Below are 27048 nucleotides of genomic sequence, written 5' to 3' on the forward strand. Positions count from 1 at the left end.
CGAATGACCCAGGGCTCTTCCAATGTTTAGAGTTAAATTATAACCTATCGTAAGCCATGAATCCCTTAAAACCCAAATAGGAAAAACTTTGCTATCTTTCTTGATAGGATTCACATATCCTACAATTTATTAATTTAAAGTCTACGATTCAGCGTTTTTTTCATACGTTCACCAGGTTGGGCAACCATCACCATAATCTGATTTCGGAATGTTTCATCCTTTCTAAAAGGAAGCTCGTACTCATTAGATGTCGCTCCCCATCCCCCCCCGCCCCACCCCCACTCCCCCACTCAAGCCCCCAGTGACCATAAACCTACTTTCTCTCTGTATAGATTTGCCCATTCTGGACATTTCCTAGAAATGGAACCATTCAGGATGTGATCTTCTGTGACTGACTTCTTTCACCGAACATAACGTTTTCAAGGGTCATCCACCTGTAGCACGAATCAGTATTTCATTCATCTTTATCGCCAAGTGAGCACCGTTCCATTGTATGTACCCATTCACCAGCCGGTGGACATTCGGTACAACACGTGTATGTAAGAAAAAGTCGTGGCTCCTGTATAACCATGGCCGTTTATCTTGGTTGTCTGCTACACGTGTTCTGTGAGAATTTCTAAATTCTAGTTGAAGGCCATTTATCCGGAAGGCCGGCTATGAATTACGACACAGAGGACGAACTGTACGATGGGTAGCGTTTTATTCCGACCTTTCTGGATTGGTAGAGCCTTTCGGCTGACGTCTGCACACCACGCTCCCAGCACTCTCTGCTCTGACTTTACACTCTGCGCCAGCATGTCCTACAGAGCACTGCCGTGGGGTTTGACAAGCCTGTTTGTGACTCTTCAGCGACGTCTGGGCCATTTTTACCTGGTGGGGCTTCCACGAGGGTGTTCTAAGTTGCCAGGAACTTCCAGACGATCCAAAACGAAATCCACTCTCTAGACTCAGGCCTTTCGAACGGCTGCCCAGCTCTGAGGCTGACGAGGGGAGATTTGCATGGAGGCTCAGGCTGCAGAGAGACGCAGGGTCTGACTCGGGCCCTTCCAGAAGCAATGACTCACTGTCTATATAGGACTCATTTGCAAACATAACCTCAACCAATTTCTGCCGGGCCGCGTAGCTTACCTGCCAATAATCATTTTCACAAATGATGCTATTTCATCGCCTGAAAATTAGTACTTACACTACTGGCTGTCGTGGCAACGGGAGCAGCTGAATAGCCACCATTCTAGTCCCCAGGTGAACGGCATCGGCGGCCGCAAGAAAGGAATGGCCCCCTCAAAGCAGTGAGAGGCTGACGGGACTAATTTGAAGGACTTATGAATAAAATATAATAGCCTGGGAGACGGAGGCAACGGTGGGGGCAGCGCCGCGCCTCTCAGGCCCAGGCAACAAATGCCCTGGAAACTCAAGTGTTCTGTTTTTATGCTTGCTCTGCTAATGACATGGTGACACCAAGCTGTCATGTCTGTTTACTCCACTGTAAATGCGGATGATGTCATGACCGTCAGAACGGCGAACTGAAGTAATATATGTAAAAGTGCCTGAAATCTGGCAGGCGTTGTATAAACCACTCACCGGATCTGAGAGGAGCTGCGGGAGTCCAATTTGGCTCACACCGAACACCAGTAGAGTGTTCTCTATTTTACAAAATAATTTCTCAGTCCTGATTATGGCAACAGTTTTCAACAGAACGATTTCTGTACAACATGTCCTTTAGAGAGACCCACGAACGTCCCTACATGTTGATATGTATGGGACGGTCGGTTCAAATCAATGCAGGCCTAGGGATCCAGAGGAAACAATGCAGACACAATTTCCATTCTCTAGAAGCTTCTAGTCCCATGGGAGGTCAGGGTTACCCCTATTACGTATGACTTCTGGGCAAATATTTTTTTGTAAGTCCCTGTCTATATAAACAATTTGAATGAAAGAATGTCTTACAAAGTTTAGGGACCCACTAGAGGTACAGTGATCTGTTAATGAAAAATCAGAATGATGGTTACAGAGGAGATATTGAAGCATGTGTTCATTGTCCGATCAGTGCATGTAAAGATTCTTCTTGGTGTTCAAGCACCATCTCTTTTTGTTCACGCCCAGGAATCATCTCTTTTTCTCTATCGTCGATGCCCCCGTTCCTGGCTACACTGACATCTCCCATCACGAGAAAAGGTAGCAGCACCGCTAACACGTGCACTGCCATGGCTCGTCAGAACTTGCACGTATTGAAACAACGTAGGTCTTGTCTCTGCAGTTCCCCACACCGTTTATTTAATGCTGGTTGCATCGTTATTCACGATGCCGTATCACTCACCAGACTGCCCACGGACACTGGCTTCAGTGACTCAAAGGTTGGTACCATGCTTCCTTGCCGATGACCGCAAATGCAAGTCTGCTGCGGACTCTGCAGGAAAATGTGAACAATAATTTCCTTTCTGGCCAGGTAAGCTTTTCTATTTGGAATGTTATGACTTAAACACAGAACAACACATTGTCCGACTATGTCTCCTCCATATTCTTTAGACTGCAATCCCTGCACTGTTAGGATATGATCTCTTTGAATGGTGCCTTCGCCCCTACCTTCCAGAAGCTACCACCAGCGGGGGAGACAGAGAGGTATGAGTAGGAAGAGAAGAGCGGTCCAGTTTGTGTAAGGAATGTCCCTCCTTTATCTGGCAAAATAGGCTGCTTGTTGATTGGAGGTGTGAGAGGACTTTGATCAGAAGGGCCCCTTGGATTGGAAGGGCCCCTTGGCATTGCGGAGTAAAAGTTCTAAAAGCCCGCGGAGGAGAGAGGCACGGCCACTTCTGGGGGCAGGACCACCTGACGTGTGTCAGGCAGGAGCCTGTGGAGAAGGAGGGGTGACTGCCCTAAGTGACAACCAGGGTGGGGGTGGAGTGGAGGTACACTGGGTCAAGGAAGCCTGCACCACCCCAGTGGCCCTCAGGGCTGCTGATGGGACTGGCACCCCCCTGGGACACGGGAAAGGGCAAGTGAAAGCCGGGGTTGGCTTCCCGAACCTGTGACTTGCTTTCATAGAAATGAAATCACATGACAATTGTCTTTCGTGACTGGTCTCTTTCATGTAGCAAGGGCAGTTTCACGCCCTGCTGTCTCCATCTTGAAATTCTCCCTAATTTTATTCGTGAATTTGTGTCTTGTAAATGAAGTCCTAGGGGACAATGGAGTATGCGTGTGAGCAGCAGAAATATGCCAGGGCCCAGGGGCTGAGTTTTGACGTGATGGCCAGGTACACACACATGTATGCTTTGGGGACAGTTGGGGCGCTGGTGGTTGGGAAGGTCTCCAGGGGGCTAGGCCCTGGGCCTTGATCCGTGATTATAATACTAGCAGCGTGCAGGCTGGAGCACCGGCTGCAGTCACAGAGACGAGTGCCTCCGTGTGGGGGTCATGCCAGGACCCTCTGTCCCCAGAGCCCACCTCTGCCATGTGTGTACGAATATTAACTCTCCAGCCTGAGCACCAGGACGGGAACTGCAGGTGCTTGGGCAGTGAAGTATGTCGGTAAATTACTACCAAAGAAAAGCATAAACATGGGAATTGCAATAAAGCATATCAGGAAGTTATTAGAATTCTCAAAGAGTTTCAGATCTCCCATTTTTAAAACTGCTGGAACACTGCAAAGCAGAGCAAATATCCACAGGCGTGGAAATTAAATTTAAAGGTCATTGCTTTCAACCGAAAAGAACACTACTTTCATAAGAAGCTTCAAATGAACCACTTATTAATGAGGAAGAAAATTTTTAAATTAAATTTTCCTTGTAATTGAAGATACAATTATAGAATGCATAAACAAGTGATTTAAGTTGTATGAAATTCAGGAAGCCAATTTCAAACACCTCCACAAGTTAGAGGAAACGCCAGGGAAAACCTTTAAATGCCAGTGTGTAAATTTAAGATTTAAAACTGAATGCAGATTCATACAAAATTGATTTGTATGAAGAGTTAAGTCTTTTTTAGAAAAAATGCTCCATGAGAATCATCTCTAGATGTGCTAAACTTTATATGTCAAAATAACTTTTTTGAAAGTTATTCCAACGTTGTCACAGACCATAAATGCTCTTAAGAGCTCTCAAAATTAAAAATTACCAAAAGTTATTTGTGATCATGCATTTGCCAAGAACACCTGATGCTGCTTTTCGATTAGGTCGATTGAAAATGAAATTGCTCTAAGTATAGTTTCTGATGATTTAACCAAAGGATATACAGAAAAGCAAGCGAGAAAAAATCTTACGTCAAGTCAAGATTAAGCGTAGAACATAAAATCACGTCAGGCAACGGCATGTTACTCAGCACTGAAAGTAAATGAGCCATGAAGCCATGAAAAGACCTGGAGGGAACTTGAGTGCATATTTACCAAGTGGAAGAGGCCCATCTGCAAGGCCGTGTACATCCTGTGAACCTGGAACTGCCTAGAAAATAGTCTCTTTAAAAGAGGGGAAAATGGGAAGGGGCGCCTGGGTGGCTCAGTGGGTGAAGCGTCTGCCTTCGGCTCAGGTCACGATCTCAAGGTCCTGGGATCGAGCCGCTACCTCGAGTACCCTGCTCACCGGGGAGCCTGCCCCTCCCTCTCCCTCTGCTGCTACCCACTGCTTGTGAGCTCGCTCTCTCATAAATAAATAAATAAATTAATTAATTAAAAAAAAAACAAAAGAGGGGAAAACGGACAAAAGATCTGAGCACTTCACAGAAGACCTGCAGATGGCAAAGAAGCCTGTGAAAAGTGCCCCCATCCCGCCTTGTCAGGGGGACGCAAATTAAAACAGCAGTGAGATGCCAACACACGCCCATCAGAACGGTGACAGCCCAGAACGCCGGCAAGACCAGAAGCCAGCAGGGACGCGGGGCATCAGGCCCTCTCACCCACTGCTGGTGGGGCTGCAAAATAGTGCGGCCACTCTGGTGACAGTCCGGCCGTTTCTCACAAGGCCAAACACCCTCTCACCCCAGGATCCAGCGGTCACGTTCCCTGGGATATAGCCCAAGGACTTGAAGACATCCGTCCACCCACAAATCTGCACTTGGATATTTATGCAGCTTTATTCTTAATTATTCAGAGTCATCCATGGTCCTCTAGGTTTTCTCTCGTAGTATCTTCTAGACGTTTTATAGTTGTATGTTTTACATGTAGGTCTGTGTTCCATTTTGAATTAATTTTTGCGAAGGGCATAAGGCCTGTGTCTGGAATCGTTTTTTTGGCCTGTGGGCGCCTCCTTGTTCCCTCACTGTTTGTTGAAAGATATTCTGACAGTTTTCACTGGTTGTCTCATTGCTTTTATAAAAGAAATAATTTTCAGAGGTCTCGCTTTGTTGTTTTTCTGAGGTCACCCCCCCATTAAAGAAGCACACTGCTTTAGACATCATCATATGCGCCCCTAGTTCATGTTCATGTCAGTGGTTTTAACAGTTTGCATTAAGACAGTTCTGCTTTCCGGAAGCTTCCGATGAGACCTCGAGCCCTGTGCCTCTGGCAGTGCAGCTCAATGCACTTGCCACACGCATCTGTGAGCAAGCTCTTCGGGTTCCTTTTGGAATCAAGGTTCTCAGTGCCGTAAAGCATCTTGGGGACAGCAGTCTGTTTTTAAGGGACCAAAACAAATCAATAAAAAAGCAAAATGATCTCTCGGCAGCTTCAATTAATTTTGTTTCATTAGTTCTGCACCGTTCATGCTCCTTCCTGTCACATAATTATTTGTAAATTATAGTCATAACTGCTTCTTAATTTGTAGTAATTTTATCACTCAGAGGATAATTGTTAATTATTTTCCCTATGATTATCATGGAAGAAAAACAAGACTTCTAAAAACTGTGAAATTAAATTGGACGAGAATTTCAAACAGGCACATTCCCCTTTGCTCTGACATCCCAGATGGTGTCTGTGGTTTGTATTCATAGTTATGCAAAATGACAGATGTCAGGAGCAAATATTTTCAGCATATTAATAAGTGCAATGCACTGGCCCCTTCTGAATTAGCAGGTATGCCACCGATGGAGAATGCAGAGGGGGACCTGGGTGGCTCAACCAGTTAAGCATCTGACTTCTGATCTCAACTCAGGTCTTGATCTCAATGTCATGAGTTCAGGCCCCACATTGGGCTTCACGCTGGGTGTGGAACCTACTTAGAAAAAAAAAAGAATGTGGAGAACTCTCAGATACAGCAGGGGAAAAAGGTTCATGCACTGTCTTTATTTTTTTTTTTAAAGATTTTATTTATCTATTTGAGAGAGAGCACAAGCAGGGGGAGCGGCAGGCAGAGGGAGGAGGAGAAGCAGACTCCCTTGCTGAGCAGGGAGCCTGACGTGGGGCTCGATCCCAGGACCCTGGGATCATGACCTGAGCCGAAGGCAGATGCCTGACTGAGCCCCCCAGGTGCCCCCATGCACTGTCTTTAATTAACTTAGCGTCTGGATCAGTAAATGGACAATAAAAAAATTGAGGCAATGACCTCTACTCCCCAAAGATCTCATGTGTGACTCTGGCTATGTTCCTTTTGGAATGAGAGAGGATTTTGAATTAATAAGTGGACCAGTAAGTCTAAAATAAGCAGACAGTAACAGCTAGTCACATCAGCATTACAATCAGGAATGATACTGCACGTACTTTTCCAAATAACTGAAGTATATTTCTTTAAGTTCTGAAATGTTGATTGTATCAATTTTTAAGGAAATCCCAGGAAGGGTTATGGTGCAGGGGAAGCCTGAAGGCGGTTTGGTGGATAATTCTCTCCTGCTTGGGAGAGGGTTGATCTTTTTGTTCTAACTAAGCCTTCAAGTGATTTGACAAGGCCCACCCACATCGTGGAAGACAATCTGCTTTATTCTACCAATTAAAATGTTACTCTCATCTGGAAACACCATTGCAGAAACACCCAGAATAACGTTTGATCCAATATCTGGGTACCCCATGGCTGAGTCAGTCAACACATAAAATTAACCATCACAGACATATATGAAACAGATGGGACAAATAGAAAGGTAGATTTCACCCCAAATATATCAGGAATTATATTACCCATAAATGGACTCTATATTGTGGTGAGAGGAGATCCATGGTGGCCCAGCACTCCCATCCTCACCTGACCACTTCCAAGGAGGCCTGTAACTGTTGGAAGTGGGGCAGCACGCACAGAGCCCTCCAGCCCACTTATCTCCCCCAGGATGAGATTCAGTGGGAGGATTTCGAGTACTGCTCCTACAAGTCCCTTCCCGAATGTGCTGTTGCATGAGTTAGGCTCTCTCAACACACAAAAGCAAGGCTTCAGCTACAGTACCTTGTTTTAACTACTGCGGCTCCCCTGCTCCCTGTTTCTGGTGAAATGGAAACTGACGTGATCGGTTTTCATGTATTTTGTGCCTCAGAAGCATTGGACAATAGCATCAATCTCAGTTTGTTCATTTTAGCTCCCTCTGCTGTTTCAGCAACATAGATCATTAAAAAAAATAAATTAACAAATAAACACACACACACACATACCACGTGCACACATGCACACACAAAACCTAAGAACTCACGGAGAGGAACGGAACAGAAACGGATTTGGGGACTGCTTTGGTCTGAATGTGCCTTCCCCTCACATCCATATGCTTGAATCCTAACCCCCAATGATGATGCGTGGAGGTAGGCCTTTGAGAGTGGTCAGGTCATGCGGGCAGGTGACCTCTGTCCTCACGATGGGATTAGCACCTTCATAAAGGAGGCCCAAGAGAGATCCCTCACCCCTTCCACCAGGAGAAGACACAGCCGGTTCTCGCCAGACGCCCAGTCTGGCCAGAACCACGATTTTGGACTTCCAGCCTCCAGAACTCTGAGAAAGTCAATTTCTGTTGTCTATAAGCCCCTCAGCCTATGGGATTTTTTAAATAGCCACCCGGACAGTCGAAGACAGGGATCGTAAGGGAGATCCCTTAGATTTAGAGTTTAAAAAGAAGCAATCTGGGGCGCCTGGGTGGCGCAGTCGTTAAGCATCTGCCTTCCTCAGGGCGTGATCCCGGCGTTCCGGAATCAAGCCCCACATCGGGCTCCTCCGCTGGGAGCCTGCTTCTTCCTCTCCCACTCCCCTGCTGTGTTCCCTCTCTCGCTGGCTGTCTCTCTGTCACATAAATAAATAAAATCTTTAAAAAATAATAATAAAAAAAGAAGCAATCTTCATGCGAAAAAGTAAAAAAGAAGTGATGAAATGCACTTTTTAAAACTAGCTACTTTTTTCTTCCACTCACTACTTCCTCCTTTTCACCCTAACTAGGAATCGTGTTAGCAGCAATCAGTATCGCCAGTTGGATCATCCTAACTTGTGGCTTGGAGTTATTTATTCTTCACCACATATCACTGCAATTCCCATTAGGCACATGGTGCCTGCGGCCGGGATACAGTGGTGAGGAAGGGAGCTGTTTGTATCAGGCTCTTTTATCTTCTAAATCTTCAAGGCTTTGTTCCTAATACCTCTCATTGTCATACCCATTCCCTGGATAATACAGGAAACCATGAATGAATATTAATGCCATTTACTATGGATTTAGTTTGAAAACTCAGGCCCTCTAAAAGTCGTGTTTCCATCCGATCTTCAGACTCATCATTATGGGCAGTAGTGAGCAGCTTAAGAGCCCAGTTTTGGGCAAGGGACTTGAACTTTCTGTGCCTCAGTTTCCCCACAGTATAATTGAGATAATGATAAGAATAACACTACTTCAAAGAAGATCATTGGAAATAATAAATGAGCTCATACATGTAACGTGCTTAGCATAGTGCCTGGTGTATAGAAAACACAAAATAAATGTGAGCTATTATTTTCATTTATGTGCGAATTAGCTGAGCACCCACCATGCTTTTGCTTTCTGTATGAGCAAACATAGGAGCAAAGGTTTTATGCTTTGCTAATAACTTACTGATTCCATCCCGTAGGAGCGCTGGCCATACTGACTCCATCTTTGGCCAGCCATCTTGTTCTTGTCTTTGAGATGATGCCCCTCAGGGCTACTATATGTTACATGCCCCCTGGGGGTTAATGCATGCCCTGACGGGAACGCGGGAAGGCCAGTTCTGATCTTTCCTAAAGTTGTTTAGATAACGAATAAAGATAACATCTTTCTTCCCCCTCCCCTCTGGTGCACACATGGCCCCCTGCCGTCTGTTAAATATTAGACGATTTGTCCTCCCCACAGTGACCTCTGCTCATCCCCTCGCTTTATAAAACCTGTGGACTAAGGTCCTGCTTTGTTTTCTGGTCTCAAAGCGCCTTCTCAGTTTGAAGGGTGCTTTACTGCTGTCCGTCTTCTACCTTTTAACATTATACTCCTTTCTCATTCTTTTCAACAGCAAACTGTCTGAAAGACAAGTCTTCCCATCATTGCCGTCTCTATTCGCTCACTGCTGGTCACACCCAGATCCTCTGCACTGTGGATCTTGACTTTGGTTTACTTCTGAAAGTCACTAATATCCCCAAAGTCCAGTGAAAGGTTTCCATGGAGCTTCTGCTTCCTGAAGGCTTGAAGGCATCTGGCCCCTGCTGTGGCTTGTTCCTGCGGTTTTCCTGACCCTGTGGTGCAGAGTTTTCCAATCTCTTTGACCTTTTCTCTCTCTCCTTCGCCCTCGTTTAGTCCCAAATATGAAGATTCTTCAAAGCTCTGTACTCGACTAACTTCTCTTCTTCTTTCTCTACTGCTTCCTTGGGAGACGTTAGCCATTTTCCCAGGGTTAACCATGACCACCGGGAGAGGGGTAACAGAAGCTGAGAGCACCAACAGCTCATTCTCTAGACACCAACTGGGGGTCCAACAATTCAATTCAAGCTGGACACCAACTACCTGGAGTTAGTATCAGATTCCACAGATTTAAGGATTCAGTCCCACAAGACTGCTCACCCCGGTTGCCAGTCAGAGCTCCTGACCATCCATACATCTGACCAACCACTATAAACCAGGGGCTCCTATGACCCCCTTTTCAGGTTCAACAACTTGTTACAACAGTTCGCAGAACTCAGAAGAACACTTTACTTAGGTCTGCTGCTTTAGTATGAAGGATATAACTCAAAACATCAGACAAAAGGCAGGCAGAAGGCAAGGTGTGGGGGTTGGGGGCCCAGAGTTTCTGGGCCGCTCCTGGGGCACCACCCTCCCAGCACCAACCGGGAAGCGTAGCAAGCCTTGTCATTGAAGAGTTTTTATAGAGCTTAATCTCCAGCCACCCTACCCTTCCTAGAGAGTTTGGTGGATGGGACCCAAAGTTCCAACTTTCTTTTAACTTGGTCTTTCTGGTGATCAGCCCACCTGAGGCTCTGCAGGGGATCTACCCTAAGTCGCCTCATTAGCATAAAGTCAGATGTGGTCAAAAGGGGTTCATGATGAGTAACAAAAGACATCCCTATCACTCCGGAAATTCCAAGGGTTTTAACAGCTCTGTGCCAGGAACCAGGGACAAAGGCCAAATACATTTCTTATGACAACACATCTTTAGAGCCAGACTGCCTGAGTTGAACCCAGGCACCATGATTTGCGCGCCGTGTGACTTGGATGCATTAAGTAGTCTCCATGTACTCCACTTTGTTCATCCGTTCTCTGGGGATCATCATCCTAGAACTTAGCTTGTGGATTCATTGTGAGGTTTAAAGGAATTAACAAAAGCACTTTGAACAGGGGCCGATGCCCAGGAAGCAATCTGCAAGTATTCAACCGCTATTCACTCCCAGGCTCACCCTATGGTAAGATCAAATTCTAAGTCCTCTGTTACCTACAGGTTAGATTCCAAGGGTCATTCAAGGCTACCTATTTTGTGAAAGCATCAACGCAGTATTATTCACAGCACATAGTTTTAATAAGTGTGAGATATTGGTGAGTTTGGTTACAGTGTCCTTTTTTCTCAATGGGGTCCTTGGGGAGTGTTAGCTCTGGGGGTGTGTGTGTTTATGCAAGTGCATGAGTGACATTTAGAGCACTCCGCCCCCTGGAAAGTAAATATTTAGAAAATGTACACCCAGGCCTTCCGTTACACCTCTCAGATAAGTTTCAAACCATTGCTCTTGATAAGAATGAAGCCAAGATATCTTTCCAAAGCAGAATGCGAGGAGTGATTTTTGACCAAGACATTTTTAGAAATTATGGTGGAATGTCAGTTATTTCCGTTATAAAATGTCGATTCAAATCCAGGTACTGCAGGGTGGAGTTCACTGCGTTGTATTAAAACCTTTGAATTCAAGGGTGCACGTGCCCTGATTCCTCCCAGGGGTATTACACAATTTTCATTGAAACGTGGGTGAAACGGGTTGATTCACTAAACCGATCATGAAATGACAGCATACGATAAATTTGATGATAAATCCAAACAGCAAAGTCAGGTTGCAAAGCCAACCTACTCACACATTTATCTTTCCTTTGCAGCTATTTCTGGGTGCACACTGCAGTTTAATCTATGAGGACTCAGAATCTTTAAAAATCTGCTTGGAATTCGCTCCTTCATGCCAACAAAATCCTATGCTTCCTCCAAGACCCAATTCAAGTCACACCTATGACAAATCCTCTCTGACACTTTATTTAGCATGGCCCCACTATTCCTACTGGCTCACCACCATAATCATTTAATGACTTTTTTGGGGAAAAAAAGTCCCAGGCCATACTTGTTGAGATTCCCATTGGGTAAATTTGGGGTGGGACCCAGCAATCTACAATTTTATAAGTTTCCCAGGGGATTGTGAGGACCAGACAGAATTAGAAGCCATGGGTCTATCTCCATGGTCTGCTACTTGACCAAAGTGCAGTAGAAGAGGTTTGGAACTATCCAGGCTCCCTGAGATCCCCCCCCCCTTTTCTGAGAACCTTTCCCCTCTCCACAAGGGGTGGGTCCTGACAGGGCCTGACTTTCTCCTAGGCCATAGTGATTTGACCAAGGGAGGGCATCTGACATCAACTGGCCAGATTGTTTTTCTCTTGCTTTATTTCAGTTGAGAGACACTGAGACTGCAGGACACAGAGGAGATGACACCAAAGGTCCATAAACTTGCAGCTGGGTACCTGAGGCTCCCCCAGTTCCCACCTTTCCTGAGGCCCACGGTGTCCGTTCAACGTCTTGAGTTCTGCGGAACACCCTGTGTTCATTTCCTGGGACAGCCATCATCAACTACCACCAGCTGGGGGGCTTCGAGCGAGAGAAATCTATATTGTCACAGTTCTGAAGTCCAGAAGTCGGAGACCAGGTACTGCCAGGGTTGGTGTCTTCTGGAGGCTCTGAGGGAGAAACCGTCCCCAGCGTCTCCTTGCTTCTGGTGGCTGCCGGTGAGCCTCGGTGCTCCCTGGCACGCAGGTGTGTCCCTCCGGTGGCTGCCTCCATCTTGACACCGCCTTCTTCTCTGTGCCTCTGTGTCTTCTCCTCTTCCCATTATGACACTGGCCATTGGATTTAGGGCCCACCCGAAATCCAGGGGGATTTCATCTCAAGATTTTTAACCAGTTATGCCTGCAAAGACCCTATTTCTAGCTGAGGTTGCATTCTGAGGTTCTGGGTGGACATGAATTTGGGGGTGGAGGGGACACTATTCAACTCATGACACACTCATTTGCTAAGAAACTAACAACACTACGCTCACAGTCCCAAAGAAGAGAGAGGAACTCTCTTCCTCAGCATTTAAATCAGCGCCACAGAAGAGCTCGGGAGTCCGTTTAGGTCACATGACCTCTCCTGGGGGCGAGTCACTGGGTCAAGGACGGTGGGCATTCTGATTGGCCGGCCTGGGCCGCACACCTGCCTGCACTGGAGAAAGAGGGTCCACGTGATTGACAGCCTCACACTCGGGGGGAGTCCACACGCTTGGAATGGAAGGAAAGGTCCCCACAGGGAGAAATGCTGGATAGATTATACACCAGGTATGTAACTCCAGCCCCTCCATATCACTACTGTTCTTTCTGGTTCCAAATTTGAAAGAAAAATAAAAATCTTAATCAACATTTCTGTAGTTCATAAAACTTAGAGCCGAGTGGCTCCAAATGCTATCTCTTTGCAGAGGCTTAGCAAGTTTTAGTTAGAGTTCCCACTGCCTATTAATTAAAGATAAAAATTATCAGGTAGGTGACATAAACCTTAGTTTCCCGATTGCAATATTATTTTATTCATAAAACAACTGTCTCTATGCAAAGAAATGATAGTTATTCACATTTACATGTCACTTTGCACATTTATATACATTACCCAAATTAACAAGCACAATAATTCTGAGAGGTAGGCATGTATTATTAACTCCGTCTCGAGGATTTGGAAAATGGAGGGGCAGAACCCTGAAGCAATTTGCCTGCAGTCACATGATCAGTTAGGGGCAGAAGCAGAATTAGAATCCAGAGGCACCTGATTCCTGATCCAGTGGTTTCTGTAATTATTATAATGGCCCGGCTCTGGTGTCCCCCTGGAAGCTAGGACAGTGCTCTGGCACAATTAGAACTTCCCTTCAATCAGTCTCTCCGTGACATAGAATTACTTTTCCGCTGGGCTGCTCTCTATTACACATGTTTAAGCTCACAAATGCATTTTGTTTTCTTCCTCAGGGGCATGTATTTTCATTCAGAAGAAATGTAAAGCTCAAAGGTTGGTAGAGAGATCAGTTTTTGCTCTCTCCTCAGAAAAAAGGAAAAATAGAAAGCTTTGATAATTTCTTTTCTTCTTTTAAAAAGAAAGATGTATTTATTTGAGAGAGAAAGAGCAGGGGGAGAAGGAGGGTGAGAATCTCAAGCAGACTCCAGGCTGAGTGTGAAGCCCGCCGATGAGGGGCTCGATCTCACGACCCTGAGACCATGACCTAAGTTGAAATCAAGTCGGAGGTTTAACTGACTGAGCCACCCAGGCACCCCTCTTTTCTTCTTGTAATAGGAACAATAACAACAAAACGAATGGCCCCTTTCTCCTTTGGAGGTGTGAGAACTGAGGCTTGAGGGTGACAGAGGGATTTGTCAGGAATCCAAACAGCATCTGAGTGTAGACTGCCCTACTGGGCATATTCATGGTGTATGGCACGAGGTAATAATGTTAATTTTTTCACGATATGATGGGTTCCCGGTATCCAGATATTCGGTCAACCACTAGTCTAGATGTCACTGGGAAGGTATTTTTTTTAGACGACATTAGCATTTAACTCAGTAGGGGCTCCTGGGTGGTTCAGTTGGTTAGGTGTCTGACTCTTGATCTCAGCTCAGGTCTTGATCCCAGGGTCTTGGGAGTGTGCATTGGGCTCCATGCTGGATGTGGAGCCTACTTAAAAACAAACAAAACAAAACAAAAAACATTTAACTCAGTAGATTTTGAGTAAAGCACATTACCTCTCAATATTAACCCTCCATAATGTGGTGGGCCTTGTCCAATCAGTTGAAGGCTTTAAGAGTAAACAGACTGAGATCCCCTGAAGAAGAAAGAATTCTGCCAGCAGTCTACCTATCTCTGGACTGGAGCTGCAACATCAGCTCTACTCTGGGTCTCCAGACTGCTGGCCACCCTGCAGGCTTGGACCTGCCAGCCTCCACAATAGGGTGAATCAAGTCCTTGAAGTAAATCTCTTTGTATATATATCTCTGTGCACATGCCATTGGTTCTGTTTCCCTGGAGAGCCTGACAAACGCAGTGAGGGTCGGGTGGCCTTGGCTTCCTACTGCGGCTGCCTGCACACACTCTTCTGGCAGTTTCCCCACCCCATTCCTCGCAGCTGCTTTGCTTCTTCTCCTGCCCCCCTGCCCCCCAGATGCACGGGGCCCACAATGCTTCTCCATCCCCTTGTGGGCTGAGCCTGAGGGACATACAGGTCATTCTCACATGTCTCTCTGTCCTCTGCTCTGACATACTGTGCCCCTGGACCCGCATCCCTTGTCCTGAACACCAGCTAGCAGTGCTGACTTACCCAGGCTTGTAGGGACTTTGGCATCATAGCCCCATCAGGGTTCCTGTCTCCTCTTCCAGGGCTTTGGGACACATTTCTAGGGGAAGCCGTTGTTTCTAATTACTTTCAGAGGTATCAGAAAGACCTCCTTTTGGAAAAAAATAGTGCATTTTTATATTCAAATACATTCCCTGAGACACAGATATGAAGACTCCATGGTGTAAATTCTCCTCAAGCCATTTCCTGAACACCTGCGCAGATTTTCAGTCACGTGCCTTAGTTTTAATTTTTGATATTCTAATCCTGATGTCAGATTCAACATCATTTGTAAATTTAAGCAGTGAATCCTCTATCGGCAGCCCAGGGATGTTCGCATTTAATTAAAAACGACTGGGGAAGATTTCTTTAATAACTTCTTAGTCTATTATTAGCCACTTAAACATATAGGAGCTCTCGCCTTCAGGAATAAATGACTTTTATCTTTCCTCTTTTCTGAAAAATCCACAAATTTTCATTAGCTCTTCTTGGTATTTGAGCTACTTTCCTTTGGTGGCGGGGGGGGGGGGGGGGGTGGGTGGAGGACATTCTATTCTTTCACTACTCGACTTGAAAGCTTACCCTTGACAATGACCCCAGGACCAGTGGGAAACGCAGAACGAGCTTCCTCTGCAGAGGACAGTTACTACCTGTCTTTATCACCCCTCCCTGGCTCCTAAAATCCAGTCGAAATGATACACAATATATTTCTTAAAAGAATAAATCTATAACTGAGCTGGAAAAGAAGAAAGGGTTTTATCCATGAATCAGAATTTGGGGGGGAGGGGATTCTGGAATATTGAAAGCAAAGGGCATCAGATTTAGGAAGAAGGCAGAGATAGCACCGCTCGACGCAGGTGGATGAGAGGACCGTTGGCAAGGAAGCCATTCTCCGAAGGGAGCCCCGGAGAAACTCCAAGCTTAGCATCCGCGGTAGCAAATGCAGTCATTAGCTGAAAGACTGTCTGCAGGATAGAAAGACTGTAGATGGTCCTGTCTCTCTGCCACTTCATACATAAAAACTTCCTGTACAGGGCGCCGGGGGGGCTCAGTGGGTGAAGCGTCTGGCTTCTGCTCAGGTCAGGATCCCAGGGGTCCTGGGATCAAGCCCCATCTGGCTCCCTGCTCAGCGGGGAGCCTGCTTCTCCCTCTCCCTCTGCCCCTCCCCCCTGCTCGGGCTCTCTCTCTCTCAAATAAATAAATAAGATCTTTAAAAAAAACCCCTATCAACAGGAAGAGGATACAAATCAAGTTAAAATATGTGCAAAAGGATACTAATAGTCCAAAGAAATTCAAATGGCCTTAAAGTACATGAAAAGATGCTCAAATTCACTAGGAGCCTGGTAAATGCAGACTCATTTAAAATTACTCATTTAAAAGCTGACAGTATTCTGCTTATGTAAGTGCGTGGGTGAACGGGCTCTGAACTCTGTTGGAAGGACTTTGAAGGTACAGTCTTGGGGTAGCAATTTGTCAGCATCTAACAAAATGTCCCCCACACATGGTACAGCAACTCCTCTTCCAGAGCTCTCTTACGGAAATATTGACACACGCGGGAAGATACGCTAGGAGATTATACCAGGCAGTATCACTTGCAAGGACTAATAGTTAGAAAAGATCAATAAGGGAGTGGATCAATTGTGGTTTCTTCAGACTCTGAAATAGTGTGTTTACCAGAACTGACGCGGAAGGATCCTTAACACATATTGTTAAATAAAAAATTAAAAAGCAATATGCAGAACAATATATGTACAATGATCCATTTATATTTTTAAAGCCCGCATGTGTAATGCATACCTCTATAAATGCACAGGAATGCTTCAGCCGCAAATAGCCAGAGACTTGGCCCCAGAGGCTGAAACAGAAAGGAGCTTACAGCTCTCCCGTGGCCAGCGCTCGGAGGCAGGTGGGCCAGAGCTGGAGGGGGTTCAGTGTGGCCATGGGGAGGGACCCATAGTTCTCCTCTGTCTCCCGTGGAGTGTCAGTTTTCATTCTCATTCCTGTTGCCTCATCATCACAAGATGAGGGCTACTCTACCAAGCTCATTTCCACCTCTCAGGCAGGAAGAAAGGTAAGGGGAACAGCTCAAGGTGTCTCTTGTATCAGCAAAAGCTTTCCCACAAACCCTCAGCTTCCATCTGGTTGCCCAGAACCGAGTCCCCGGCCTCAAAGGAGCCTGGGCTACGTAAACACATCCAGGCAAGGTTCTGTTGGGAAGAAAGAGATGGAAATAAACACGGGGGTGGGGGAGACAAACAGGTCTCCTGTAGGTGTGTAACCAGGGAGAGTTATCTTCGGGGAAGGGAGTCCATTGCTCTCTTATTTGACCTACTTCTTTTGTTGTTGATTTTGAAATAATTTCAAACATACGGGAACGTTTCAGGAATAGTAGAGCAACTGTCTTGAACCATTTGAGAGTAAGTGGCTGATATAATGGTCCATCATCCCTGAATTCTTTAGTTTGGAATTCCTACAAACGAGGACGTTCTCCTACCTGTGCAAAAGGAGCACCACCAAAATCAGGAAATTAACCATGAAATCTTCTTACCATTCAATCCACAGATCTCAAAGTGCATGCTTTTCTTTATGATGATATATTGAGTTCTCCTGGATGATTTTCCTTGATGTCAGCTATTTGGGAGAAAGTATAGATTGCTTTTATTAAATCTGTGACCTTTGAAGAGCTTGCGCAAACAGCGGTGAGAGTCAGGACAGGCCGGCACGGAAGAGCAGAAGTTGAACTGACGCACGGTGTCTGATCTCAGCCGCGTGTGGATGGGCGCTCGGGGCGAGGCAGCTGGGGCTACTGTGGATCTGGACTCCAGAAGGACTCAAGTCCCCCACCCCCACTCAGTTGCTTTCCCTTTTAAAGAGTAAGCATGACAGTGGCCTTGCCAACTGGGACGCGATGTCTGCTTGGGCATCGGGCAGTCTGAGGATGGGTGGCAGCTGTTCAGGGCGCCAGTTGCCTGGAGCGCCTGTCACCGGCACCTGTTGGCTTCACAGGAAGTTGCATTTGGGCACAGCCCCTCCTGCTGGGGGAGGGGAGGCTCTGGGCTCATCAGATTGTTGCCAGGCAACCGAAGTCTTCAGGGTCAGACAACCCAGTGTGTCTTTCCACAAAGTACGTGAACAGTTCATAAATAAAGCATACTTAAGGAAAGTTTAGACTGTTGAGGAAACATAAAATAAGACTTTTACTTTGCCTCCCTCCTTCCATCACTACCCCCCAGATATTACGGATTTGAAATAACTGCTTGATGATGTGGACTAAACGGTCTCTATACGAAAGAACATGGGGACAAATATCCCACAGGCTGATGCTTTGATGATTTGTCACAAATCAGGAGTTGTCCCACGGGAGTATCGTGATTTTTATACAATTTAAATAATGGCTAACTACAACTGTTCTCAAGGTCCGACTTCAATACCTCCAGAAAATTCTTTAATTGTATAATCATTTAGGGCTGTGTTTTATCATTCTCCTCTAGTATATATATGTATATATATATATATACACACATGTATATATATACATATATATATACACAGTTTAAAGATTTTCTTTATTTACTTGAGAGAGAGACAGAGAGAGTGCAAGCATGAGCAGGGGGAGGAGCAGAGGAAGAGGGAGAAGCAGGCTCCCCTCTGATCAGGGAGCACAACATGAGGCTCGATCCTGATCCTGGGACTCCAGGATCATGACCTGAGCCGAAGGCAGATGGTTAACCGACTGAGCCCCCCAGGCGCCCCTCTCCTCTAGTATATTTAAATCCATCCTCTCTCAATGCCATAGGAAAACTTTCCTCTAGACTTGTGTCCAGTATGGCAGCCACTAGCCACATGTGGTTATATAAATTAAAATTACAGTGAACTGATTTATTTTTTTAAAAAGATTTATTTACTTTTTTATTTTACTTTTTAATTTATTTTATTTTTTATGTTATGTGTATTTTTTATTTTAATTTTTTAATTTAAATTCAATTAATTAACATATAGTATATTATTAGTTTCAGAGGTAGAGGTCAGTGATTCCTCAATCTTATATAACACCCAGTGCTCATTACATCACGTGCCCTCCTTAATGTCCGTCAGCCAGTTACCCCATCCTCCCACCCCCCTCCCCTCCAGCAAACCTCAGTTTGTTTCCTATGATTAGGAGTCTCTTATGGTTTGTCTCCCGCTCTGATTTCATCTTGTTTTATTTTTTTCTCCCTTCCCCTATGATCCTCTGTTTTGTCTCTTAAATTCCACATATCAGTGAGATCATATGATAACTGTCTTTTTCTGAGTGACTTATCTCACTTAGCATAATACCCTCTAGTTCCATCCACGTCATTGCAAATGGCAAGATTTCATTTTTTGACGGCCGAGTAGTATTCCATCGTATATGTATACCACATCTTCTTTATCCATCCATCTGCCGATGGACGTCTGGGCTCTTTGCATAGTTTGGCTATTGTGGACATACAATGAACTGATTTAAATGAAGAATTTAGTTTCTCGGTCACACTGGTCACATTTCAAGCGCTACCTTCTTGGATAATGCAGCTCTGGAACATTTCCACCACTGCAGGAAGTTATATTGGACAGTGCTGCTGACCTTTGCCGGGAAACAACATCTTGGATTGTCTGATGCCCGAGTCTCATCAAAACCCAGTTTAGAAGAAGCAGTATTTATAGGAGATTAGTGGAGGAGTGCCATTTCCTATGGTTTCTTTGAGTTTTAGCCTTGAATCAAGCAAGACCATCAACAGCGTTTGTGGATCTCAGCAGCTGGGCTCTGTACGGAACTGCTTTCATTGAGCCACTGTTTGGGATTTTGTCCAAGAACTCATTAAGAAATAACCTTGTGAATATCGCTGCACCAGAAAATGATGAATTGCTGGAGAATAATGGGAACCTGTCAAAAGGATATAGGTGCCAGTGTGGTGGGGTGTTTTCTGGCCAAATCTGAGAGTAATTGAGCAGCACAATAAATAACGATAAAATGGATTACAGAATAAGTGCAGCATGGAAATGAGTCCATGCTGACGTAAGTGAATGTGTGGAGAATGCCGGGCCGCCAGACCGCCAACACAGAAATGCCGAAGGCGTGATAGAATTGGAACATCGCCACCGGGTCCTCTCCACAGTCAGTTCTTTTTTTTGCAAGAATCAGCAATAGGATCTACGGGTACAAGTGAGATATAGAACAAAACGCTTGCACAATATCAAAGTATCTCCTCACAAAATATTTGTGAATTATAAAGGTAAAAAGTCATAACTTCGCAGTGGGGAAACCTGGCGGACTCTACCTTCGCCCAGTGTTCCAAGTTGACGGCACCAGGCACGGGAAAAGGAGCTGTCACGTGCCTCCTGATGGGACACACTGAGGACACAATATCACTTCTGAGACATTCTTGCCAAAAATACGTGACCCGAAGCTAATCATGAGGAAACACTGGACAGCCCCAAATTGAGGGGCATTGTACAAATATCTGTCAAGGTCTTGCAAGAAAGAAAAAAGACTACGGAAGTGTTCCAGATTAGAGAGCAAAGAGACATGATAACAAAGTACGAGTTCTAGACTGGATCCTGGAAGAGAAAAAAAGGGTTTTGTTTTTGTTTTTGGTTTTATTTATTTATTTATTTATTTATTGCTTTAAAGGACATTTGAGAAAAATGAGAAAAATGATAAAATTAATTAGCATGTAGAACTATATAAGAAAGGGAGAATTTTAATTTTAGCAAAGTAAAGGGTATTTCCCCTGAAAATTTTTTTAAAGATTTTATTTATTTGACAGAGCACAAGCAGGGGGGTGCGGCAGAGGGAGAGGGAGAAGCAGCGAGCCCGAGGATGCAGGACTTGATTCCAGGACTCCGGCATCAGGAACCTGAGCCGAAGACAGACGCTTAACGGATGAGCCGCCCAGGGGCCCCTCGCCTGAAATTTTTGTATAAGTAGTTCAAACCAGTTACATTCATTGATGACACTTTCATGTATGATGTTGAAGAAGAACTAGAAGGCTAGAAAAACCTGCTGGAGAGTCACCGATAAAGTAACACGTGTCACCGTGGGAGAATGGTGGTCTGACATTTTTAGCCCTTATTGTCGTTTGGGGGGAAAGACGGAGGACTTAAAGCTACCTGTCTGTAAGGCGGGCGGCCGAGGAGAGAAACGGGGTCTCGGGGCCAACCATCGCACCTACCAGCGATCACCGAAATAGCAGATGTGTTTACCAGCCGCGGGCCGGCCTTCCGAGGAAGCTGCCCTCCCAGGGCAAGGACGGGCGGGTGACCCAGGGGCTCCCTGATGCACCTGGTTCTCTCTTCCCCGCTGTCTGGCACCAGACAAGAGTGCGTCCCCCAAGGTCAACCTCCTCATGGGACCCTGGTTTTCTTCCCCTTCATACGATGTATTGTAGAAGTGCTTCCATGTAACTTTCCACGTAGAACTTGCACTGGTGTCAACAAAGGCACGCTAAGAGCCCCAGAAAATGACGCCACGAGCGCAGGCCGGGCACCGCCGCATGGAAGGCCGCCAACGCGAGGCTCCGGTTCATCGCGGGACGTCCCGCCGGAAGCCCGGCGGCAGCTCTACGGCCTCGTTGCTCGGCTCCGCCGCACCTGCCCGCGGGTACATACGGGCACTTCATGCAAATCAGGAGGCGGACGCCCTACCTTTAGGCCGACTAAGCAGGAAACGGATTGACTGCTTCCCGCCGAGTCCCCAACCTGGGCATGCAGCTTGGCGATTCGTGTGTGACACGAATTTTAGCTACGCTTGTGGCCCCTGTGCAAAACACAAACGCACATGATGGCCCTACTTTGCTGGGATCACAAACTCATGACCCAGAGGCCTAATCCATGGCTACGTTTATTTGGCCTGTTTGTTTGTTTGTTTTTTTTTAAGATTTAATCTATTTATTAGATTGAGAGAGAGAGAGAGAGCACAAGCAGGGGGAGCGGCAGGCAGAGGGAGAAGCAGGCTCCCTGCTGACCAAGGAGCCCTATGCGGGACTTGATCGCAGGACCCCGGGATCATGACTTGAGCGGAAGGCAGAGGCTTCACCGACTGAGCCACCCAGGGGTCCCTTATTTGGCCTGTTTTAAAAATATTTTCTCGAGGCGCCTGGGTGGCTCAGTCGGTGAAGCCTCTGCCTTCGGCTCAGGTCATGATGCCAGCGTCCTGGGATTGAGCTCCATGGCGGGCTCCCTGCTCAGCGGAAGCCTGCTTCTTCCTCTCCCGCTCCTCCTGCTTGTGTTCCCTCTCTCGCTGGCTGCTCTCTCTCTCTGTCAAATAAATAAATAAAATCTAAAAAAAAATAAAAAAGTCGGAAACCTGTCCATCCATGTGTATTGTAGCATTATTCACAATAGCCAGGATATGGAAACAATATAAATGTCTGTCAATGGGTGCATGGATGAAGAAGATGGTGTGCATGTGTGTATATATATATATAATTCTGCCATGAGAAAGAGGGAAATCCGATCCTGCCATTTGTGACAACATGGGTGGATATTGAGGACATCACACTTAGATAAGCCAGACAGAGAAAAACAAATAGTGTATGATATCACTTACATGTGGAGTCTAAAAAAGCCAAACTGGTAGAAACTGAGTAGAACGGTGGTTACCAGGGGCTGGGGGAATGGGGAGATGCTGTTAAAGGGTACAAACTCACTACCAGAAAATGAACGCGTTTCAGAAATCTAACACACGGCACAGTGATTATAGTCAACAATACTGCATTCCGTACTTCAAAACTGCTAAGAGACTAGACCTTCATTGATCTCACTACAAAAAAGAAGTGATGGGGCGCCTGGGTAGCTCAGCTGCTTCAGCTGGGTGCCCCAAAGTTAGTTCTCCACGGGAATTTTTCCACGCCGAACATTTTCACATTTATGTCATCACACTTAGCATTTTCTCATGACTTTGGGGTTTTGTGTCCTACTTAAGCAAGGTCTTCTCATCCTGAAACGATGCATTCAAGAGCTCCAACATTTTCTTTTCTCTTGATGTATCTGGAAGCTGCTAAGATGTGAAATGTGAGATAGGAATTCTTTTCCTTTTCTTTCCTATTGGTGGTTGTCCCATTGTCCTCATGCCATCTATTGAAGAAATGACATTTTCTACAGACCTATCATATATTCCGTTCTTCTATACATGCAGGTCTGTTTCTGGAGTGTGTTTTATCTCGCTGACAGGAGCAGCTGCCAGCTCCTTACCACTTGAATTCCTGTTGCTTGAGAGACGTTTTACTAATGGATAGAACTAGTCTCACTCTATTACCCGTCTTTTTCAGTATTTCTTCTGGCTACTCTAGTATGTTCGTTTTCCATAAGGACTTCAGAATAAGCTTGTTTCTTTCTTGTAAAAATCCAGTTGCAATATCACTGAGATTACCTTAAATTTACAGAATTTATGGAGAATTAATATCTGTATCAATGGATTTTTTGGTAACTGCTCAGGTCAAAAACTTAGAGGACTCATGTTTGATGCATGTCTGTCTCTCCCACATCCTTCACTGATCTATCAGCAAATCCTGGCAGCAGTTCCTTCAATACATATCCAGAAACTGACCATTTCTCACCCGCCCCCAGTTCATGTCATCACCATTTTCCACCCACATTTCCGTGATAGTTTCCGAACTGGTCTCCCTGCCTTCCCTCTTGCTTTGGTCTATTCTCAACCCAGAAGCCAGAACAAACCATTCAGACATAAGTCAGATCGCCCCACTCCTCTGCTCCAAACCCTCGACACAATGGAATACTATTCAGCCGTGAAAAAGGAAACCCTGCCATTTGGGACAACATGGATTGACCCGGAGGGCATTGTGCTAAGTGAGACAAGTCAGACAAAGAAAAGCAAATACTGTATGATCTCACTTGTATGTAGACTCTGAGAGAGCTGACCTCACAGAAACAGAAAGTAGATTAACGGTTGCCAGGGGCAGGGGGTGGGGGTGGGGGGATGGGGAGGTGTTGGTCAAAGGGTGCACACTTCCAGCTGTATGATGAGTAGATTCTGGGGATCTGATATACAGCCTGGTGACTACGGTTAACAATGCTGTATTATGTACTTGAAAGTTGCTAAGCAGTAGATCTTAAATGTTCCCACCACACACGCACACACACCCGCCACACACGCACACAAATAATTACGTGAGTTGGTGGAGGTGTTAACCGATCATATTGTGGTAATCATTTTGCAATAGATAAGTGTCTCACATCATCATGTTATATGCCAATTATATCTCAATAAAGCTGGGGCAGGTGGGGGGGACTCTAGAGGCTTTCTACTTCACTCAAAGCCAAAAAAAAAAAAAAAACACACAAAAAACAAAAAACAAACTTGGAGCACTGATCCGAAGGTGAGTTAACTATGTAACTATTTGCGGGAGAGAGTCCCAGGCAGAGGCAAGAGCTGGAGCAGAGGCTCTGAGGCAGAAACATGGTGGACAGTCTTGGAACTGAGGTTCCAGAGAGCAGGAGACCACCGACCGGGCTCCCGTGGGCCAGTTTAAACTAAAAACGATTGAAAGCAGTTACTTCTGTGGGGTGGGAATTGGGAGAGAAGGGGTGTGGCAGGGAGAAGTACCTTTTACGTTAAAAGCCTTGTGGAACTATTTGACTTCTCAAAGTGTATGTATGACTTTGATAAAAATAAAAAATTAATAAAGAATTTTAAAACACTGACATACAGAAGAAAAATAGAGAAACTGAGGGAAAATCTCAACCGATGGCATTTGTCAGCATGTAGTGGGAGCTACGCTTCCCTTTTAGCAGATGGATGGACATTCTTATAGCCAAACTCCGTGATTTCTCAGTTATCATGATTTTGAATAACACCCATCGATTTAAATTTTTATCTTTGCGCAGCCCCTGGAAGGTAAGGAATATTTAGTCAGTGTATTCAGCATTCAGCAAAGTGAAGTGGCAACATGACAAATTCTAGGTTTTGTGATCCTCGGAGACATAGAGACAGAAAAGGAGAGAAAGGTTTCAACAGCATTTCATTTCTTTCACTTTCGTGTTTAAAAAAATCAAAGTATTGGGTAGAATTGGAAGCAAGTGTGATTTTTCAGAATAGAAAACAGATCGTGAAAAGAATGTAGGCATTGATAAAGTGTTTGCTTCCGCTGACACCTCAGGGGGATTCACGTCTCCCAGGACCCGGAGTCCAAGCCTCAGGATATTCCTTCACAGAGAAGGTGGGTCGTCAAGTGACTCAGCACAGCACTGCGCTCGGGAGAAACACGGAGTCGCACCTTGCAGGGCAGGGGGAGAAATGCAGTGTGGGAGCCCCCGGGGAGGGAAACCTGCACAGTCAGACCTGTCTTCCTGCAATTCCACGCGTTAAATGCAAACCTCTCTCCACGCCTTTCTGTACTGGAAAAACTGTCATCATAGGACGATGCTCAAGGTTAATTTCTAGCCACTTAATTACGAAGCAAAAAACGCATTCATGTGCATCCCCCCACCCCCGCCGGGCGTGAAGTTTCCTTTTCTAAACTGCGTTCTCTTTTTTTTTTTTTTTTTTAAGATTTTATTTATTTATTTGACAGAGATAGAGACAGCCAGTGAGAGAGGGAACAGAAGCAGGGGGAGTGGGAGAGGAAGAAGCAGGCTCCCAGCAGAGGAGCCTGATGTGGGGCTCGATCCCACAACGCCGGGATCACGCCCTGAACCGAAGGCAGACGCTTAACCGCTGTGCCACCCAGGCGCCCCTGCTGCGTTCTCTTTTGTTAACGAAAGGACAAAACTGGACACAGAGATGGCTTGTTGCCTAAAGTACCAAGAATAGTGTCCCAACAGGCCAAAGCTTTGTGGGAGCCACGGAAAAGAAATGCTCCAGAAGGCCGCAGAGAGACCCGCCAGATTACTTCCAACTTCCCAGGTGCCCACAGCCACGACTAGGGGGAAACGGGCGAGGGTGGGAGTGTTTCCTGGCCACTTTCTCACCACCGTCGGCCGATTACGATTTATTTTAGAGACTAGATTTATACCAGCAGCCCAGGAAGAAAGTGATTCTACCTTGAGAAATGGGGGGGGGGGGGGGGGAGAATATGACTCCTTTTCTTAGGTTTGGTTCTGATCAGTAAGAAGTGAAAGCTGTTTAAGTTATTTACCATTGATTCAGGCATTAGCTCTCGGAGGTCCTCATGCAAGGTGCTCACTTCAAAAGCTGTCATGCGCAGGGTCGCGGTCTTTGTCGTGAGTCTGCACTGCACACAGCAGGATCACCAAGCTGTCCGCCTGAAAAGAATGTCACATTGTGTGTCACCTGGACTCAAAGTTTTAAAAAATTATTTAAAATTTTCAAAAAAAAATTTTTAAGATTTTATTTATTCGAGAGAGAGAGATAGAGAAGCAGACTCTTCCCCGAGCAGAGAGCCTGATGTGGGACTCGATCCCAGGACCCCGGGATCATGACCTCAGGCAAAGGCAGACGCTTGACTGACTGAGCCACTGGGGCGCCCTCAAAAAAAATTCTGAATGATAAATAAATAAATAAGCATTTAGCGTACAAAGACCCAGCCCCAGAACTCCAGGCGGGGGAGCTGTTGGAAATCTCTCAGGGTTGGAGGGATTGGCACGCACCATAATAAATGTATTTTTGAATCCGAAAATAATTTATGTGCTGATATTATAGCTAAGTCTGACATACCTCTCATCCAGTTTCCCTGTTAACATCTTACCTTGTTTTAATACATTTGTCAAAACTGAGAAAGCAGCATCGATACATTACTATTATCTAAAAAAACAAAAAAACGCCGTCATGCAAGAATTTTCATTACAAATTTAAAAAGTCATTCAAAGACCCTACCCTAAATTAACATTTTGCCCTCTCCCATTATACTACGCAATGCAGCTTTACTTCATTGGTCTTTACGGATAATGCAAAATCAATGATAAATGTGTTTAGCACTTTGAGAGGCACATTCTGTGCTTTTCGATTTTCTTTCTTTCTTTCTTTCTTTGAGAGAGAGGGAGGGAGAGCACAAGCAGGGGGAGGGGCAGAGGGAGAAGAAGAGGCAGGCTCCCTGCTGAGCAAAGAGCCCAATGAGGGGCTCAATCCCAAGACGGATTCCAGGACCCATCCCAGGACCCCGGGATCATGACCTGAGCCAAAGCAGATGCTGAACCGACTGAGGCACCCAGG

The 27048-nt window shown here is 45.6% G+C and overlaps 1 long non-coding RNA gene across 1 annotated transcript; it reads right to left on the reverse strand.

Annotated features, from left to right (window-relative positions):
• Positions 1-332: 332 nt before the first annotated feature.
• Positions 333-17537, reverse strand: LOC123001549 (uncharacterized). The gene is made up of 3 exons (XR_006410552.2): positions 17449-17537; positions 2318-2407; positions 333-1012 (listed from the first exon to the last, which is right to left on the reverse strand). It is a non-coding gene; the product is annotated as an uncharacterized LOC123001549 (long non-coding RNA).
• Positions 17538-27048: the final 9511 nt, after the last annotated feature.

The sequence above is a fragment of the Ursus arctos genome, unplaced genomic scaffold (assembly GCF_023065955.2).
Source record: "Ursus arctos isolate Adak ecotype North America unplaced genomic scaffold, UrsArc2.0 scaffold_27, whole genome shotgun sequence".
NCBI lineage: Eukaryota > Metazoa > Chordata > Mammalia > Carnivora > Ursidae > Ursus > Ursus arctos.